Source organism: Rhyacophila brunnea, unplaced genomic scaffold (assembly GCF_057557595.1).
Source record: "Rhyacophila brunnea isolate RB1 unplaced genomic scaffold, BYU_Rbru_1.0 scaffold_10, whole genome shotgun sequence".
NCBI classification, from domain to species: domain Eukaryota; kingdom Metazoa; phylum Arthropoda; class Insecta; order Trichoptera; family Rhyacophilidae; genus Rhyacophila; species Rhyacophila brunnea.
Genome location: NW_028232752.1, coordinates 43,720,869 through 43,732,669, shown reverse-complemented (window position 1 = coordinate 43,732,669; position 11,801 = coordinate 43,720,869).

The following is an 11,801-nucleotide window of genomic DNA, read 5'->3' as shown; positions in this document are numbered from 1 at the left end:
TATATATGTTCATTTTTCTTTTGATAATTCTTCAAAATGAGAATGTTTCTTTTGTTATATTATAATTTTATTCAAGGCATGTTTTTTTTTTACTATTTAAGCATTGGCGAATAACAAAAAATATTTTTTTATGCACCTATTAGTTACAGGATTGCAGGATTTCTTCAAAATAAAAATTGTTTCCTCTTGTCAGACATATTCGGAAACAATAGTAAAGACTGCGAAACTGATCAATGCGTTCCGTACAGACTATACAATAAAAGTAATATATTGTATGCTTAATTTATAATTTTATTTAAATAATGATCTAAATGTCACATGATGAATGTCTTGAATAAAAATGATTAGTCATATAATTAATATGCTTTTTATACTAAATGCAAGTTAGGTATGAGAATGGCCGAGAAGAGTAAAAACATTAAGAAGTGACCTTTATCTAATAGTGGTTCTAGGGTGGCTGAGAAGATGATAATGATAAAAGAACTATTAGTATATTTGGACCTTGATAACCCTTCACTTTAAGGACGGTGGCAAAGATTGGTCTTTGATTGGCTACCGAAACAGATAAGTACCGCTTAGATGAGTACCTGAAATGGTTGTTAATTTGGCTACTTTTGACGTATCCAATATCATAAGGTAATATTTGATATACCAGAGGAAATCTAGAGTACTTTAAGTATAGGGTGGTTATTATTTTTTTTATTCTTTCTCACAAATCAATCAATGGCTTTTTGTACTTATAATAATAATTACTGAATGCATACATATTTTTTGAAAAAGAAACCCAATGAATTTTTGAAATTAATATTAGACGTTTTTTAATCTCACCTGGAAAAATGTAATTGCAGTGTTCGGCTGTGAAACTACAAAACCCAGTAAGGGACGTGAGAAATAATGTTTAAAAAGTCAAAAAATATGTATTTTAATGAATCCTATTGCTATAATTATCATAAAATAATATAATCAATAATATTATGTATTGTGTCAACGTATAGATAGAGTATTACATTTTTTAATATATTAAATGAATAATGTTTTTTTTCAACGTCTTCACAGATTTGTGAGCTTTACTAGTTTTCAATATAATATCGAATATTGGGTAGTACACAAACATTAATAGATTCCCAAAAGTGCATATTATGTACACATATTTGATTGAAAACCTTGATATTATTACAATTTTTTATTGTTTTCAAATGAATAATATATTTAGTAGGTATTATGTCATTTGTAATATTATTTACCTGAACAAATTGTTTCCAGATAACTGGGTGCTTAGAGTGAGGAAATAAAAAAATAACCAATAATTATGCTATATAGGTACAATAAAGTTAATATTTAGATAATAAACAAACGTAATTTAAAAACACCTCAAATAAATACCTAATAAAAATATATTTTTTGAAAACATACGACGCCCGACGGGTCATGAACCTATAACCACTGTTTTTGCGTGAATTTGCTTATTTCTTGAATAAAATACATAGTTGATTATATTATTTAAATATATTTAAGTTAAATTATGTCAATATGTATACAAATACTTTTAGATAATTAAAATACTACATCATTAATAGCAGTTATGAAAGTAACGTGCATGTGCTCAATTTATGTTTATCAGTGATATATTAAATGAAATAAAAGTCTAGTTTAAACCAAAATTTGGCCACACTCCAACAAGAATACCATAATCTGATAAAAATGAATGCCACAATCCAATAACTCTTGCGCTCTTCTTGGTTATTGTTTTTGATACATACTATGTATTGAATTTATTTGTAAACCAGTAGCCAAACGTAGTTAGTGACATATTTAATGTTAAATATTATCCCGAAAGTGAAGCATTTTTTTTTAATACAGACTTATCGCGAATATAATATCCGTATTAAAATTTATTACTATTGCGTACACATTTAAAATTAAAAATATAAGTTTGATTTTTAATTTGCGATTAAAAAAATAAAAGGGACAAAACAATTAGGCTGTTTTGTTTCATTAAAAGTTTCTCAAAAACCCTTATTGAGTATTGACCGCTTCTTAAAAAGGTCGCGGAGAACATTTTATCTTTCTTCCTATAGCTCCTTAATTGTGAGTATGTTCTATTATACCAACTAACTATCTATGTTATAGGAAATCTAAAGGAAATCTAGAGAATCTAGGAAAGATAAAGTTATTATCACAGCTTTGACATCCTTTTGTCCTTCCATTTTCCTGCTGATAAACTTATTGTCAGGACATTCTTGAATTGATTTGATTAAATAACTAACATTACTCTACTGACAAGGGAATAACGACAGCCATGTTGGTTATTTTTCTTGGTATAAAATACTTTCCTATATTATCGTAAAAACAACAGTTATATTTTAATCCAACAGCTCATCCATCGATCAATTATTTTTTTAACAATTATTTACAGGCAAATTGTTTTCGAAGAAAACTATTATACATCATATTATTATTTAACTTTTATTTAAGAACAATTTTATTTTTTATTGTGGATGCTTCTATCGAAGTTGGGTGAATTCTAAGAAATTATAATTCTCATTGCCAAAAATATGCTTTATAATGGACGAAAAGCTTAATAAAATTGAGATAGGTAGTACGCAAAACATATTAACAATATAAATGTCACAGGTACGATTTTTTACCAAAATAATATCTAGTAACTTGCTCGTTAAGAATGGTTTATTTATAAATATTACGAATAACATATTTATTCATTTCAATAAAACAATAATGTAATTTAAAAAATATTAACAATTGGAAGGTTGCTTAAATAACACTATGAACCGATTTTGTCAAAGTCAAAGGTCAAAGTACCTATTAAATTAATACCATGATTCAAAATAACACTTAAGTTGCATTATATAAGGCTATTATATAAGATACCAAAATATTATTTTTTTAATGTTAATTAAATCTAACGGTATAAGATATCAAAGTGATATTTTTGCACCATCTTGTTAGAACCACATATCGCTAGAACTAATTCATCTAATTCATGCCACAAAAAATAAGTACCTAATCATGTTTTTGTAGCATTGGCAATAACTACATTGCCATTTTCATTTTCAAAAAAATACGGTCCAATTACGCCTCCAGACCATTAACCACACGAAATTGTTAATTTTTGTAGATGTAAACATGTTTTGAATATAACATGTGAGTTTTCATTACTCCAAATGCAACAATTGTGCTTATTTACGACGCCATTTTAATCATTATGAATTCCATCGCTGAAGATGGTTTTTTCATGAAATAATGGGTTTGTTTCAAGTTGCACTAAAATTTAATCAGCAGATGTTCGACGCACCAAATGGTCATTCAGTTTAAGTTCTTGTGTAAACTTAGTCTTTATGAAGAATATTCTATGTATTAAAAGTACAAGTTCTTGAGAACGACGTGTAATTGATTGTTCTGGATTTTTATTCACATTTTAATTCACAACATCAAAATTTCCAGACGTTTACATTTATGACGAGTTGGATTCTTAACATCACAAAAATTACCATTTGACTTGAGTTTTCCAATCACATTACGAACAGTAAGCTCTGCAAGTTAATTATTTTGATAATAAAGTTCAAGTAAAGCCCAAAACGTAGCTCGATATATTCATTATTGTTGTAATGAATTTTAACAACTATTTGAATACGCTATACAACTGTGTATCTTTTTATTATAATTAAAAAAAACTATAAGTACTGAATACAAATGGTGGGAAACAGAAAAAAATGGCTGCAATGACATTTTAAAAAGCTTTAGTATCAATTCAACCACTATTTACTTTAACTGTAGTGATTGGTGAATAGATATATCGGTAGCTTAAACGGCAAAGTACAGCACTTAGAATGCAATTATTTTATGTTCATAATATCATGTTTGGCTTACATATTTTGTTTTCCAGTAGGCTTTTTAGGTGATATGAAAATTGTTGTATATTAAATAAGTGTTTTTTTTAGATTGTAAAGCGATGGACATTGTAGAGCAAAAACTGCTGTACCTAATTTTTCTTTTTAGTTTTATGTGCTTTAGCAGAATAACTCAGAGCTGATCACTATTTCTTTATTTAGAGCAAATAAGTTTCACGTCTACCACGAGTGGTGCTCAGATTCAAATTTAAATAATATGTAAGTATTTTAGTAGATCTGAGATTTTGAGAATTTTTTTATATTATGAAATTGCTACCGACATTTATATATTATACGTGTGACGCCTTATATTAAAACATTCATCATTATCAGTGATTTATTAACCCAAATCAAGTCTAAGCATTTTTTCCTTATTCTAGTCCAGTATCTTTCAGGTGTCTTATACATCGGTTGCTCCAACATCCTTATTAACACCGTTCAGATACCAAGATTTGGGGCTGACTGTTGGCCCTTGACCGTTGAATCTGCCACTCAGTGGTTTGTAACTATTAATTCTTAATTAAGTTTAACGAATGTGGTGATAAATTATTCTTGGAAGAGGTCATAGAGCTCCTAGTTTTGGAGTATACGACATAGCAACACAATAATTTTTTTATTTTTAGAATATAATTCCTATCAATTTTATTAAATGCTATAATAATAGAGTAACTGTGAGTGATGTCCAGCATATTTTTTGTATCTATTATACTTCCATTAGCGATAATATCGACCGGCTAATTGTTTGCTGTGTGTGACTCATGTTAACAGAAAAATTAGATACCATTTTTATCTATTTTATTACTTAAGGGGTAAAATTTTCTAAAATTTAAAAAAATTTAAAAGTAATTCTAAAATTAGGAATTTTAGGTACCTAAGGTGGGAATGTCTTAAAATTTTCTGAAAAGATTCTGAAACCATTAGTTTTGGATGATACATCTTTCCTTGTTTTGTGATATTATATACATTAATGATAATATAACATTCATATTATAATAATATATATACCTCTTCTTATAAAATAGTAAATTTTTAAGTTTATCTAACTTTATCGCACTATTTTGAATAACTCTTTGTTTACCTAGATATTTTGGTGTTAAATATTACCAACAGAAAATCACATGCTACGAGTATTATAAAATTATATTTTTTTTCATAATTTTATTTATTATTAAATAATTGTAAAAATTATGTAGGTATTAACTTAAAAATAATAAGAATACTTATAATAATATACTTAACATAAGTAAAAACTCATCATAAAAGATGATTGAATACGTATCGCAAAATTATTTGTTCAACATTAAAAATAGTACTAAGTATACATGTTTCAATAATACAACGTTAGTTAATTCAAGTCAAAGCTCTACTAGACACATTATGATTATTATAATAGTTTGAATTAAAGAAATGTACATTTCATGTATCGAATAAAAATGGATATATCATTCCTAGATATATAATTGTAAATGATAGTAGGAAATTCCATTGAAAATTAGATAATTTTTAACAAACATTATATATGGTGGGTACCTTTAATTTTAATGCATTTGCCTCAGTGACATTATTTGCTAAGTAACATTTAGGAAGATAATGATCATTTCAAATTTCAATATATCTCTTAAAAACAACTACTTATGGACAAGAACGTAATATACATACACATTCTAAAAAAAGTTATTACTTATATTGAAAACCATGGATTAATAATATTCGAATTAATAATACCGAATATGAAAATAACATTGAGTACCTATAGTATGTCATTTCAGCAAATGCATATCTTACAATAAATTTGTAAGATATTACTAATATACTACATATATTATTTGGTCTTAAATTACTTAAATAAATTAATGTTATATTATAAATAATTCTAAGATAGAATCAAAAATCTCGTATGAAAAAAAAAATATAATTTTAAATGTAACTTTTTTCGTATTTCGTAAAAGTATTTATAAATTTGAGTGAGAAGTGTAGGAATTAAATAAATTTTACATTTCGACATGGAAAACTTTACAATATAATATACCTGCTTACATTGATTATTAGAGAAGTCATACGATATGCATCTTATAGAAATATCCATGGATACATTCTGGAACCAAGATATTTAATCAAACTAAATGGCTTGGATTTATTTTCAACAACATGATCCAACGCAATCTTTGTGACTTACCAAATCTACCAATGATTTGCGGTTCTCCTTCCTAAGTTATTCAGCTCGTGGATCCTTTTTACGCCCTAAGTTTCATTTTGGATTCACTACCGTAAATAATATCTAAGTCATCCCAAATCATTAATTTTGTAAATAATTTGAGCATATCCTTCGTCAGTTGTACTATAAATAAATGTTAATGACAAAATTATATTTGCTGATTATTTTCATAATATTTTACTATTTTTAATCTCATTTTTTTTTGATGGAAAGTTGTAATCGTGATAAATGATGAGAGATTATAGAATGGTAAATAAAAAGATTAGAGTAGTTGAAAGTTAAGAGTAGAGCATGATTAAGATGTAAGAGTAAAATAGGATAATTAAATAGTTCAGGGCATGTGATCGCGCTGACAAATGGATGTGACTATCAGTGAACTTGTAGCTTTGTAATATAATAAAAAAAGAGTTTAAGTAGATACTAAGAAAAATGTGTATAAACAAGACTTGTAAGTGTATGATAAAATTGATTAATGATTAGGGTGCCAAATGATTTCTAGATATGTACATGATGGTATATTGAAGAAAACACTGTGATTTAGAGGTAACAACTGTTTATTATAAGCTATAAAATATTGAATTTATTTAAACAAGTAAGAAGAATCTTCTCTGAATCTGAATTTCATGTCTCTATCTGATAGAGACATGAAATTCAAGAGACTCGTGATCTTTGCTATGTGAACCAATATAGTTTTACAATAACATTATAATACAAAAATAGGGGTACTCATCTGCTGGTTCATTTGAAGACACTGATTTTACAAATGGTAATGAAAGCTCAATGAAGCGAAAGCAATACTGAGAATTAATGTGACCGGCGTCCGTACCGGCCATCAACAAAAGTAAATTAAGTGCAGAGCTCCTCTCAGATCAAACGCCAGGGTAAAAGTGAAAGAAATAGAGGTCCATCCCCCATTGCCACCAAAGTAAAAAGTAGGGTCTCGTCCTGCCGCAGGGTGGGGGTTGGTGTGAAAGACACAACCAATCTTGCATCTTTTTCTCTTAGTCATCATTTACCTACTTTGGATTTAGGTATAGGTATCCACAACGTGGCAAAGTCATAACTGATGTAGGTACTTATATTATATATGTATTTAAAAAAGGTGTGTAGTGTTTAGAGAAAAATACTGTATAAAAAATAATGTAAAATAAAAAAACACCCATATATATATTGTATAATCAAATTACATACCTAACTCATTAATTTGATTATTAAACAGAAATTTCTATTAATAAAAATTACATACTCATAAATAGAACATTAACTGACGATATTGTTTTTACACACAAACGTCGAAAAGCTTTCCTAACTGAGAAATTATTATTAGCCATCCTATCTCATCCTAAAGCTCCATGCACTGCAAACATCATGAAATTTTTACAGACGCCGGTATTGAATCTGAAATTTTAGAAAAAAACATTTTCCTACTCGATCACCATCTTCACATACCACATACTTCCCTAGAAAAATATTCTGCAATTAACGCACAGTATAATTAATATTATATAAGACCATCAATTCTGAAGTCAACTTGCGTTATAAGTAGGGTAAGATACGTCCAAGGTATCCACGTTAAGATTGTTATAGAAATTCCTTATAAGAAATATTCTCACGGACTTTAACCGAACCTAATCTTAGGTTCAGAAAATTAAGTGAAATACCTATAGAAAAAGATTCATAATTACTGCCATGAAAGATTAGTCAATGGCAATAATTCAATCTTTCTAGTATTAATTATTGTGAGTCTACTAATTATATTATATTGTGGCTGACGATTTGATACAAATGGTTGTTAAAAGTAGACTATTTTTATAATGATAAGAAATCATATCATGCCCCTAAAAACTTAAAAATCGTAAAAAGGAAAAACAACCCTAAAATTGTATTAAAAATAAACAAAAAAAAAATGTTACAATAAAAGATTATGGCAAAAGTATTCGACAGTTATTTGTAGAATTTGATAACCATTAAACATAAAACTAATGGAAATGTGAAATGATGGAAAATATTGTTATGAAATCTTCAAAATATGTAAAGATATTTAAACTGGACTTATGTAATGTCTCATGTACGTATTGTAACAATAAATAAGTATCTATGTTGCCCCTTTGATCATATAAATCATTGTAACATACACAAAATTCCAGGATAATATTAATATCCTCGTGGTTTTTCGCAATCCATTCGCAAGCTACATTCATTATCGTAATTAAAACGTAACATAATAATATTATACTTTGCTATAAATGGTCTGATTTTTATTTCTTAATTTAATATAAATAAATTACTTCATACAGGTTGATAGGTTTAATTAACGTAAGCTCTGTAGTCTCTGATTAAGGAATATTTATTTGACTTTGTTCATTTTTTCTATTTAAAATAGTACCATAATATTTCAATTTTCTCTAGTCTTATTGAAAATTTTTTTTAAATTGACAAAGGATAGAAAAGTGGAAAAATAGGCAATCTTAATGAAATAACTTTATGATAAATTCATAATAACATCATTATTATATATTTATATAATAATATCTATCTGTCTATAACGCAGAGGGTAAAAAAGTCGTATACAAAATTGTGCGAGAGAGAGTGAGCAAGAGATGAAATATTAAAGGGGGTAATGTGAAATTAAACATACCTTAATGTGTATGAGACGGAGAGAAGAATTATATACTTATATCAGTATGGTAAGATAAAACGTACTCATAAACGTATGAGAGAGAGTGAGACAGGGAGAAGACGTTGTACAAGTTTTAAGGTGAGAGAAAACATAACATTATGTACAGTAAAAAAAAACAATGATTCGGTTGGTCGATGGTGTACGTGCGGATGTTTAGCCATAATAATACTAGTGGTACTAGTTACCTGGCAGTCAATGTGTTCGTAGCGATGACAATGGTATACGTATTTGTACGCATACAATCCACGATCCGAATCATTGTTTTGTTTTTACTGTAAATGTGTGTGACAGATGGATGAAAGAATATAAAAGTGAATAATATTATTGAGCGTATGACAATTGACCGATGGGACTTACATGTACTATTTTTCTAGTTAATAATATACATTATACATAATTTTATGGCAATATTAATAACTATTTTTTTTATTCAACGAATAATTCACCAGATTAAAAAAAATGTAATATTCTTTTTATTGAACATACATCATTTTAAAAACACTTCTGAAACAAATTATTAGCAAATCCCAGTTACAATAAAAGTAATTACCTACTTTGATTTAAAAATACAAAATCCGATCGTCAATAGTAACTCCATTTAAAAAGCGGTTCAGACAGTATTGTAAGAAGCATAAGTTAAAATTTGTTGCAACTATGTAAGATACCTATAGCATTGTAGTCAATGTGTGTGGGCGCGAAACTCGAGAGACGAAGGTTCAATTCCTGCTGGGTGTCATATTCTTTCAAAAAAGATTTTTTCTATTGGTTATATTATATTCTCTTAAAATTTTCTCAAATTTTGTATGCTATATTTTATTAGTTGTTTAACAGGATAAATGTACACAATACAGACACCATGAAAATTTTTTTTAATGCCAACACTATTATATTAATTCTATCAACCGAGGGTAGGTACTTGATGGAATTTGAATTTAAATTCTAATGTTTCACGAAAGTTTTACACTATTCAGGCACTATTCGCATTCACCAGTGGTAAATAGAAACTGACAACGAATACAGGTTAATTCAGATTTAACTATATTGGGGTTTTTTTATTCGAAAGATCAATACATAGTATTAACATTTGAAAATTATTTCGGGCCTATGGCCGCCGAGGGTGTTATTGACGAAGCGAATTCTGGACATTTAGGCTACTTTTTCGAGCACTGCTGGCTATATGCCACGAATACCACAAACAATATTGGCTTCCAAGGCATAAATTATTACTGATCCATCAGCATGAACCACAAGTAACCGGGAAAAAAATTTCCTACAGAAAATAATCTAGAGGTGTCACATCATGCAGCATCATCTTGTTGAAATCATATAATATCTTCTAGATCTAGATTAATGTTATGAATATTAAAAAAAAAAATCGTAGTCAAGTTACTGTCTCCATCGACTGTAAAGCAAGCTTTGGTCTCATTTTTTTAAGAAATAAGGTCCGATGATGCCACCAGCGTGCAAACTGTAACAAACAGTGCATTTTTGTGAGTGTAATAGTATATACGGATTTATCTAAATTGGTCTCAATGTAACTTATTAACAAACCCGTTTAATCAAAAATGAGCCTGTTATTTTGAGATCTCATCAATCTGTGATAGATTAGTCTGTGTTCTTACCAAAAAATTAGAGACGACTATGGGATAAATATTTTTTTAAGAACAAGTAGCCTACACTGACAGTAACTGTGTGACAATTAATGGTTAAAGTCGTAAATCAAATTAGAAATCTCAAATAATGGAACTACATGTTATATTAACTATTCCGGGATTATCAGGGTAAATATAAAATAAACTCGGTACCTATAAATAATATATTATTATAATTATTGTTTAATTTAATAAAACGCAATTTTTATTGTACTTATTTTACTTTTTTATTTGATTAATTTGGACCCGTTACGTCCGTCTCAAAGGGACAGGGTTAAAAATTTCACTTTGAGATGGACGAAACCGGTCCAAGTTTATCAAATAAAAAAGTCGAATAAGTACAAAAAAATGCGTTTTATTAAATTATTCAATATTACAATGCAGTTTCACCATGCATTGACAGTTAACACAATAAAAGAAATATTATAATAAACTTTAATACGAGTATCATATCATGTTAGTAAAATGAATGATCTTGTTATTTTGTGATACAGTTTACAACATGTTGTTCCTAATAAAAATATAAAAATCTATATAATAATACAAACGATTATACAGTTTTAATTTTTTTTTTTATTCACGAATAAGTCAGAAGATTTAAGAATATAACATTCATTTTTCAATGTAAATAGGTACATGAGTTGGTACACACTCCATACCAATATTTATTTAAAATATTTGTATTATAATATATATTATGTTTGAGATATTTTTTGTAAATTGTGTAAGATCATTATTATTTATTATTGAAACCTACATATATCCTATTAATAATGATAATTAAAATTTAAGAATTTAATATTTTTGAGAATACAATTAGCTGTACAATAATTATTATTTGTGTTGAAATTTCAGTATTTGCATGGATTAGTTGATTGAATATGTTTTTTAATATTTTACTTCTAAAACTAAAAGTTGTGGTTTTATAAATTATATATATTTTTTTAATATATTATTATATTCTATGTTCTCATAATGCTAATGTTGCAAAGAGAAAATCAAACTGACGATGAACTTTTGTTTGTTCAGTTGAAACTTTGCAAGCGAGATGAAATATAAAAGAGAGTTTGCGCAAATGCAGACTGGCAGTGAGAAGTAAAAGCTTTCCTTCGACAGTCTGCCGACCAACCGCCGACCGTCGACATCTCTTGCTGTGGTGGGTCTACGCCAAATACTCTACGACTTTCTATAACGTTACGCTAATAAATTTTTACAGTGTATCGAGGAAAGTTTATTGGATGATAAAAATAAATTTATTTTAAGTTTGTCATGAAAATTTCTTAAAATTGTGTAGAATTTATAAGTGTGTGAAATTTTAACTTTTTAAGAGCTTATATTATTAATAT